At 45.9% G+C, this 10,000-nt stretch overlaps 1 non-coding gene and 1 pseudogene across 1 annotated transcript; both read right to left on the reverse strand.

The window, feature by feature from the left end:
- Positions 1 to 354, reverse strand: part of LOC111590512 (uncharacterized) — a 2,558-nt pseudogene extending 2,204 nt beyond the window's left edge.
- A 221-nt stretch (positions 355 to 575) lies between these two features.
- On the reverse strand, positions 576 to 731 carry LOC111590513 (5.8S ribosomal RNA). The gene has a single exon (XR_004850742.1). It is a non-coding gene; the product is annotated as a 5.8S ribosomal RNA (ribosomal RNA).
- Between the last annotated feature and the right edge of the window lie 9,269 nt (positions 732 to 10,000).

Below are 10,000 nucleotides of genomic sequence, written 5' to 3' on the forward strand. Positions count from 1 at the left end.
CGGTACTTGTTCGCTATCGGTCTCTCGCCTGTATTTAGCCTTGGACGGAGTTTACCGCCCGATTTGGGCTGCATTCCCAAACAACCCGACTCGTTGACGGCGCCTCGTGGTGCGACAGGGTCCGGGCCGGACGGGGCTCTCACCCTCCCAGGCGTCCCTTTCCAGAGAACTTGGGCCCGGTCCGTCGCTAAGGACGCCTCTCCAGACTACAATTCGGGCAGCGAGGCCGCCCGATTCTCAAGCTGGGCTGCTCCCGGTTCGCTCGCCGTTACTTGGGGAATCCTCGTAAGTTTCTTCTCCTCCGCTTATTTATATGCTTAAACTCAGCGGGTAGTCCCGACTGACCTGGGCTCGCGCTCCGAGGACAAGCTCGGTCGCTCGATGGGTCCGTAGGGCCGAATGGCCGGCCGCGCGCCAGGACGCTGCACCGAGAACAACTTGATGTCGCCCACCACGTGCTGCGCCCGGCGCGGTTCGCCGGCAGCCCCTGCTTCGGCCCACCTCGCCCTGCGGCGCGGGGGGCCAGACGCCACGTCCCTCGCCCCGCGGGGGGGTGTTGGGAGTGTCTTTTGGCATGACGCCCAGGCAGACGTGCCCTCCGCCAGAAGGCTTCGGGCGCAACTTGCGTTCAAAAACTCGATGGTTCGCGGGATTCTGCAATTCACACCAGGTATCGCATTTTGCTACGTTCTTCATCGATGCGAGAGCCGAGATATCCGTTGCCGAGAGTCGTGTCGATTAAGGTGTAACCGCTGTGGCAGAACCTCCCAAGGTATCGGGCCCACATGCACCTGTCCTTGTCTCAAAGAACTCAGACGGCCATGCATGTGCACCAGATAACTTAACAGGATCCGTCCGATTGCCCCACGGACACCGGATAAACCACTTACAACCAGAACCGCAGGATTAAGTAATACAAATCACACACACCAATATTTTGCAGCGGAAATCTTATTACCAAATTTTACAAGTTACAAAAATTTTACTTCATACATGATCAGAGTGATTACTACATTGATTCAAAGAAAGAAACTTTGAACGGTTATAAATTATTTATAGTTTTGAAATATATGCTAGCTCAAGTGACCATCCTCAATAAGAAGATAAAGGCGGGGTATACTTATATAAGAAGGCCGAGCCCACCGGCACTTAACACCATCAACAGCAGCACAAAAACTATAACCTGAAAAACAACAGGGAATAAAACCCTGAGTATGAAATTACTCAGCAAGACTTACCCGACTAAAGAAAAGACTCTCAAGGATATGCTGGATTTGGGAATCAAGGAGAGGCTTTAGCAAGAATCAACTTAGATACTTTTGCAGAAATAGCTTACTAAAGTGAGTCCTTACTTTCAATATTTTAACGCCAGATTAAATATTTAATAGACTATGTTTGCATCTAGTCTAATTTCATCATCTCATCAATACAACATCATTTTTATCCATAGTGTTCACATCTTGACTTAGGCTGTAGGTCGGAGCTCAAGTCTCCACTGTCCGGGGATATAACGGCGATCCGAATCGATTTACTCAGCTGAGGATCTCTAACCACACGACATATGTTTCTCGTAAACCTTGATGTCTACTATTCCCACGGATCCTCCACTGCATGAATAGGTCCGCGCCACCCGAGAGTACACCACCCCTTTTAGGCGATCCGTTGCCAGGAGGGTACGTACCACTCTCGCCATCTCTCCACGCCCAGTGCGCGATTGTCTTTTCATGTATGGAATAGCCGGGTTCAAGCTTACCCTGTCCCATTCTCAGGGCATGTGGCTAGATAAGATAGTCCTTGATCAACAGGCCTACATACGCATCCAATCCTTAATTGACCCGGGCGGAACATCACCTGTTCCTAGCCCAAGTCTCGATTTAAGTATTTCCATCCTTAGGATTGTGTCTGTTCCTTAGGATGAAAGAGCATCACAGGGAACTTTGCAGTAAGATCTCACTATTGCTCCAAATGAAAACATTCTTGCAGGTAGAAGCCATCCTCTCCCGGGTTAGATGGAGGACAACCTCTATCCACAAGATCTAAGCAAGGCTAAGCATTTTTGTAAATCATATTTTGATACTTCACAGAAGTATCTATAAGGGTATGGATATCAAGGAAAGCAATGCATCAAAGGGTTTCCAAGCAACTCCTATAAACTTAATGCACATTTCACTAGACATAAGTGTGTGAAAAGTATTTAAAAACACAAGGAAAGGGGTTGCATGCACTGGGGCTTGCCTGGAATAAACACTACGTTAGTGTTGGTTAGACGATGTCCACTTGGCGATCATCCTTTGTTCTGATACTTGTTCCGATTATCCATCTTCAGGTTAATCCACCAGCATCATCTTGCGAATTAGTCCACCCGTTACGTCATCTTGGGGTCTACTCAGCTTTAGTCCTCCGCATCACGTGGTCAATAAACGTACCTAAATGATTTGCATAATGCACATGAATGCATAGCACTGACTTCATTCCACAACTAAAATTCCTCGCATAAAATACCGATAGCGCCTACCGGCAAAGCACTAAAATTACTAAGCAAATAAATTCAACTTACCAGCATCAAACGCGACCCAAATCTCGTACGAATGCTGATAAATCCTAGCTCGAGCTTTTTGTCGCGCACTTGGTGAATATCATGTTGCTGGCTCCGTCATCACTTGACTCTTGGAATTTCTTGATGACGCACGGATCGACGACGATCTTCAATTGAAGTCTGGAGCGAGCTGGTGAGGTGGGGATCGAGCGGGGATGATGGGTTCGACGACTCGACGGCAAACGTGAGCACGCGTGAAACCCGATGGATGAAGAGCGAACACACGGATGGGTCAAACTGGGATTAGAGGACGACGAACGACGGCGAACAACGAGGTTGACGACGGGATTGGGAATTAAAACCGAGCGAGCCGAGAGGACGTGCTGGCGAGCAGAAAACTGCGCGAACACAGCACGGAACGATGCCCGGCCTGACCGAGCTGAAAGAAGCGCGAACCAGAGACAGAGACAGAGTGGGCACCAGGGGCGAGTTCACGGCAACAGACGCAGCCGAATAACTAAAAATACTACGACAGCTAAAAATACGGCTCGGAGACGAACAGCATGCAAGAGAGGTGCTTGACGCGGAATCTCGACATGCTATTGCGAGCAGAGAGCTAGGAGTGGCATCGCGGCTGACGAGTCCCGGCAGGGTCAATGGCGCGACAGCGCCCACAGCCGGAACAAACACCAGAGAAGGCACGAGCGGCCGAGCTAGGCACCAGGGTGCGCATCCCAACAGGGAGGCCACGGCCAGAAATTGAGCTCGGCAAAATCCAAGCACTGCAGGGGATGAGGACACGGGAGTGTCTACCGCGAGCACCGGCGTGTGGGACATGGTCCCGCGCGAGCATTTACTGGCGACGGACACACCAGGGAGAGGGACGCCATGGCAGAGAGCTCAGCGCGTAGGGGAGCTCGGCAAGGAGAACCGGCAAGCAGGGAAGATGGAGCGAGGGCGTGCCATGGGGACTCGACAGGGAGCTGCGCGCGGCGAGCTTCAGTCCGAGCGCGGTGCACAGGCACGAGCAGGGAGTCGCTGGGGACAGAGACTGGACAGAGACGCTCGACAAAACCCGAGCTGGGCGCGGCCAAGGACTGGGCAGAGGGAGGAGCAGAGCCGAACCAGGGGCTGGGGCGCGGCACAGGAGGAGCGAGCTGAGGGAGCTCCTCTGCGCGGCGACCAGGGAGCTAAAGGCTGGAGCAGCGCGCGTTGGTGGAAGATGAGCAGGAGCTGGGAATTTGAGGAGCGCGCGGCATGAAGAACAAGCACAGGGAAGGGCTGCCGAGCAGGAAGATAACGCCGGCTGAAAAAAATCAGACAAGGGGAGGGCGGCAGGATTTTTCCAGGGAGAGGAGTACGTGGAAGTTGAGCTCATCGGAGAGGATAAGGAATAGGCTCACGGTGTTGAAAATATGGGCACCAGGACGTACGAGCCACTTCAAGGATATTACCAATCAGCGGTGGAGATGAGATCAGCTAGGAAAAGGAGAATTTTGATTCTTCTTTTTTTTCATTAACATCAGATATGGATAAACACAGGTTCTCGAATTATGGTCTAAAAGATGTATAAAATAGTCGAACCAAAATGAAATTGACCGCAATATTTGGATAAGATTTAATTTAGTGAATACTCCGTAGTCAGATGAATCTACCTATTATTTATATCCGAAGATTTAGATCCGGGCGAGAAACGACAGACTGAAATAAACTGGTTTCGGCATCGATAATTCGCTCTGCGATTTAACTGAAATTAGCCGGAACCATATCTGCGAATGTACACGCGATTTCGTCGCCAAAATAACATGCTGAAGGATAAATTGGGTCATAACCTCGTTCAAGATTCGCGTGATTCGAATTATTTCACCCCGAACATTTTAGTCGTCGAGTTCAAATTAATTTGCCCGGGATAAAAATCATCTGAGGGAGTCGGGCTTCCGAATTCGTATTTGCGCGAGTGATGAATTTTAAATAATCACCGGACGCACCGATTTTCGGAACAACGATGTTCCGAACATCACGAAAATTTAGGAAGAGCCCGGATAGATAGAAGTAAAAATGATGTCGCACTCACGATAAACGGAACAGATGCGATATTAAAATCGCGATAAGCGAAAATAATTAGACCTTAGTGTTCGTCTTATTCACTGATATCACGTGCTTAAATCCGTACTCGTTGTCGAGCGGAATATAAACACCTGGGGTGTTACAGCCCTCCCCCCTTAAAAGAATCTCGTCCCGAGATTCGGAGCGAAAGACTTCTAAGAGTAGAGAAGCATGTAACCCATGTCCATATCAGCGTTAATCATAAGACAATCCAAGTAAAGGCGAATGTCTCCGGATATGGTTTCTCTAGTGGACATAGCATGTATCGCCACAAGCTAATTTAAAGATGTCCATCAATAGAGATGATGCCTGTCAGAGGAACAAATAAGGTTCCATGTGTGCAGTTTGCTTTTTCTTATGACATTGTACTATCTGAGTCTATTGGGCGAGCGGTAGATATGCGACTTTACCCAAACAGAATCAGATGCATCATCTTAGGTAAAACACACAAAAAGGAGGTTTACCAACAAGTGATCACAGTGAGCTCGTAGCACACGAGACGAGAGTGGATGTTGAATACTGTCGCGGTTAACATGTGGCTAACCCGAGAATTCAAGTCCTCGAAAGAAGGTATAAATTCAAGAGAATCACCAGTAGAGGGACCCAGAGAGGCTGACTTTGCAACCAGTCCATTGTGTCCAGCACTAGTCACGGCTCGACATGATCACACACACTCGAAAAGCACACGTGAGACGATCGAGGCATGACTAGAGCGATAACTAGGTGGTTTCTGGTCGACTTAATCTCGATTCTTATAAATACTTCCTTAAGAAGGGTTGTTCAAAAGTGAGTTTAGACAACTCGATAAAACAATCTCTAAACTCAACCTTTGTTCAAAATGCAGTTACAAGTTAGTAAAACCAACTTGTTGATCTACTTTTGACATTGAGCAAGTCCCCTCAGTACCATTGGTAAGCCAAGGGTTGAGAGTTCACTCATACTAACAGTTGATCATGCACTTGGGCAGAAATCCATTTGGTCAGGTTGTTCATCCGTTTCTTCATGTGAGATGAATTATCCACTTGGTTAGGGAATACTTGGATTAAATAAGAGAGCGAATGAACAAACTCCTGCATCACAACAACAGGGAAAAATCAATCTTCATTTTGAGAGCTAATCAGTTGTCTCTCGACACTAAAAAGCTCCAAGGCTTCACCTTTACACAAAGGATGTAAAGGGAACTTGTATGAGTAGTCACCATCAAAGTAAAGGGACAAGAGACCACACATTAAAGGGGTATGCCCTTTTGATCCAATAGAGATGATAGATGTTGCTTGATCACTTGACAAACAACATAGAAATTGTTTCAAGGAAGTAGTTTACGGAAGATAACACATCAGTGTAGTTCCACAATGGATCATGACCAGAGACCTTGATACCAGCATCCGACGAGTAGCACAGTCCTGTGTGCGCATTCACAGGAGGCTCTCAGTTTCGCCGCGGCACCATAAGTCATTAACCATGACACCAATGGATTAGGCAAGGGTGACAATATACAAAGAGATACTCCACATGTAAGAATGATTACAAGTAGAGATCCAAATAGATCATGGCCCGATGAACTGAACAAGGCATGGCCATAACCTAAACTTGATGAAAGGAGTATGATGGGAGACTGTTAATTCAGCCCCAAACATATTTCTATGCCCATCATAGGGATTACAAGGTCAAGGATTAGTATCTGACTAGATACGAAGGGAAAACAATCATCAAATTAAGTTGGTATGCCTTCGAGAGATATGAAGAAACCAAAGGCATCAAACTTAAGAAAATGATCGGACATGTCTTTCTTGGGTTAAGTTGATAAAATATCGACATGATCCCCAAGAAGATACAAAAGTATAATAGAGACATCAGTTTGCACAAATCGAACAAGAGAATGGTTTTGGAAGGAAACATGACTCGATATCCTTGTTTTAAGTCCGGGTATACTTTAGGTCCGACAAAGAAATTTTCTAAGCATTTATTTGTATGTGTTTGGTCATGGAGTGATAACGGACAAATCAACGTTGAGTCATGGTTCACCAACTAAGAACATGGCCTAGTTTTCGTTTTAAACAAACAAGTCACCAATATTCTATCGACACATCAAGTACAAGAGCAAACACGTATAACACCCTAATAGATTACCTAAAGAACGGAGGACAGCTATTTCATTGAAGTTCACAATACAACATTACACCACATAATCTACAATCAATGGTTGTTGAATAAAGATGAGAGAAGCATTTTGGGTGTATAGGTGACAAACATGATGCAACAATCAGGATGCATGCTCGTCCTATTCATCCTTACTAATTTTGCCAACACACTGTGGCAATAACGTTCTATACCGGTGGCATACGTTCTCTCTCGGTATTTTGCTAGTCGTCAGCTACACATACGTTTTCGAGGTTAGTGTACCTGCAGAAAAGTTTCATCATAGCCCAATTTCTCATGATGCAGTTCACACATGACAGTTTATCACAGTTTATACTCCATATATTGCTATATGGAGGCCAGCTCATCATTAAGCGCCGAGCCACGCATAGGCGCCGTTGCCACACTTTAACCATAGGGCAACTCATTATGGTAACTCACCTTCTTACCTGAGCGTAGGTGCGTCGTTACAAGTACATTACACTTCTCAGTAGTCCCATGTCTGTATACCCATACACATCCATGGGGTACTGAATTCCCAGAAAAGTAAATACTCCACATCGTAGCCTTCATATATACATATGTAGAACATGTATATAATCAAGCGCTACAATTAAGCACTTCCCTAGACCGACGGTTGTTCGGTCATGCTCTCACATCTCACCTTACCTTGAGCGTCGATCCATGCAAAACTGAATGGCCTTAAAAATAACAATACACATGTATGCAATACCCACCCGGTTGTGGGTTAGTGGTTTTCAAATAAGCCACCTGATAATCCTTAACTTAGGGCTTAATAGAGGATGTCGCTAGCATTATAGTTTTTCAAAACTGTTTTCGAAAACCAAACAATGTTTTTAGTTGAAAATAGGTTTTTCAAAACCAAAACTTTTGTTTTGAAAATACGTATGTGACCGTATATACTTAATCCAGCTCTGATACCAGCTGTGGCAGAACCTCCCAAGGTATCGGGCCCACATGCACCTGTCCTTGTCTCAAAGAACTCAGACGGCCATGCATGTGCACCAGATAACTTAACAGGATCCGTCCGATTGCCCCACGGACACCGGATAAACCACTTACAACCAGAACCGCAGGATTAAGTAATACAAATCACACACACCAATATTTTGCAGCGGAAATCTTATTACCAAATTTTACAAGTTACAAAAATTTTACTTCATACATGATCAGATTTATTACTACATTGATTCAAAGAAAGAAACTTTGAACGGTTATAAATTATTTATAGTTTTGAAATATATGCTAGCTCAAGTGACCATCCTCAATAAGAAGATAAAGGCGGGGTATACTTATATAAGAAGGCCGAGCCCACCGGCACTTAACACCATCAACAGCAGCACAAAAACTATAACCTGAAAAACAACAGGGAATAAAACCCTGAGTATGAAATTACTCAGCAAGACTTACCCGACTAAAGAAAAGACTCTCAAGGATATGCTGGATTTGGGAATCAAGGAGAGGCTTTAGCAAGAATCAACTTAGATACTTTTGCAGAAATAGCTTACTAAAGTGAGTCCTTACTTTCAATATTTTAACGCCAGATTAAATATTTAATAGACTCTGTTTGCATCTAGTCTAATTTCATCATCTCATCAATACAACATCATTTTTATCCATAGTGTTCACATCTTGACTTAGGTTGTAGGTCGGAGCTCAAGTCTCCACTGTCCGGGGATATAACGGCGATCCGAATCGATTTACTCAGCTGAGGATCTCTAACCACACGACATATGTTTCTCGTAAACCTTGATGTCTACTATTCCCACGGATCCTCCACTGCATGAACAGGTCCGCGCCACCCGAGAGTACACCACCCCTTTTAGGCGATCCGTTGCCAGGAGGGTACGTACCACTCTCGCCATCTCTCCACGCCCAGTGCGCGATTGTCTTTTCATGTATGGAATAGCCGGGTTCAAGCTTACCCTGTCCCATTCTCAGGGCATGTGGCTAGATAAGATAGTCCTTGATCAACAGGCCTACATACGCATCCAATCCTTAATTGACCCGGGCGGAACATCACCTGTTCCTAGCCCAAGTCTCGATTTAAGTATTTCCATCCTTAGGATTGTGTCTGTTCCTTAGGATGAAAGAGCATCACAGGGAACTTTGCAGTAAGATCCCACTATTACTCCAAATGAAAACATTCTTGCAGGTAGAAGCCATCCTCTCCCGGGTTAGATGGAGGACAACCTCTATCCACAAGATCTAAACAAGGCTAAGCATTTTTGTAAATCATATTTTGATACTTCACAGAAGTATCTATAAGGGTATGGATATCAAGGAAAGCAATGCATCAAAGGGTTTCCAAGCAACTCCTATAAACTTAATGCACATTTCACTAGACATAAGTGTGTGAAAAGTATTTAAAAACACAAGGAAAGGGGTTGCATGCACCGGGGCTTGCCTGGAATAAACACTACGTTAGTGTTGGTTAGACGATGTCCACTTGGCGATCATCCTTTGTTCTGATACTTGTTCCGATTATCTATCTTCAGGTTAATCCACCAGCATCATCTTGCGAATTAGTCCACCCGTTACGTCATCTTGGGGTCTACTCAGCTTTAGTCCTCCGCATCACGTGGTCAATAAACGTACCTAAATGATTTGCATAATGCACATGAATGCATAGCACTGACTTCATTCCACAACTAAAATTCCTCGCAAAAAATACCGATAGCGCCTACCGGCAAAGCACTAAAATTACTAAGCAAATAAATTCAACTTACCAGCATCAAACGCGACCCAAATCTCGTACGAATGCTGATAAATCCTAGCTCGAGCTTTTTGTCGCGCACTTGGTGAATATCACGTTGCTGGCTCCGTCATCACTTGACTCTTGGAATTTCTTGATGACGCACGGATCGACGACGATCTTCAATTGAAGTCTGGAGCGAGCTGGTGAGGTGGGGATCGAGCGGGGATGATGGGTTCGACGACTCGACGGCAAACGTGAGCACGCGTGAAACCCGATGGATGAAGAGCGAACACACGGATGGGTCAAACTGGGATTAGAGGACGACGAACGACGGCGAACAACGAGGTTGACGACGGGATTGGGAATTAAAACCGAGCGAGCCGAGAGGACGTGCTGGCGAGCAGAAAACTGCGCGAACACAGCACGGAACGATGCCCGGCCTGACCGAGTTGAAAGAAGCGCGAACTAGAGACAGAGACAGAGTGGGCACCAGGGGCGAG

Source organism: Zea mays, chromosome 6 (assembly GCF_902167145.1).
Source record: "Zea mays cultivar B73 chromosome 6, Zm-B73-REFERENCE-NAM-5.0, whole genome shotgun sequence".
Taxonomy (NCBI): domain Eukaryota; kingdom Viridiplantae; phylum Streptophyta; class Magnoliopsida; order Poales; family Poaceae; genus Zea; species Zea mays.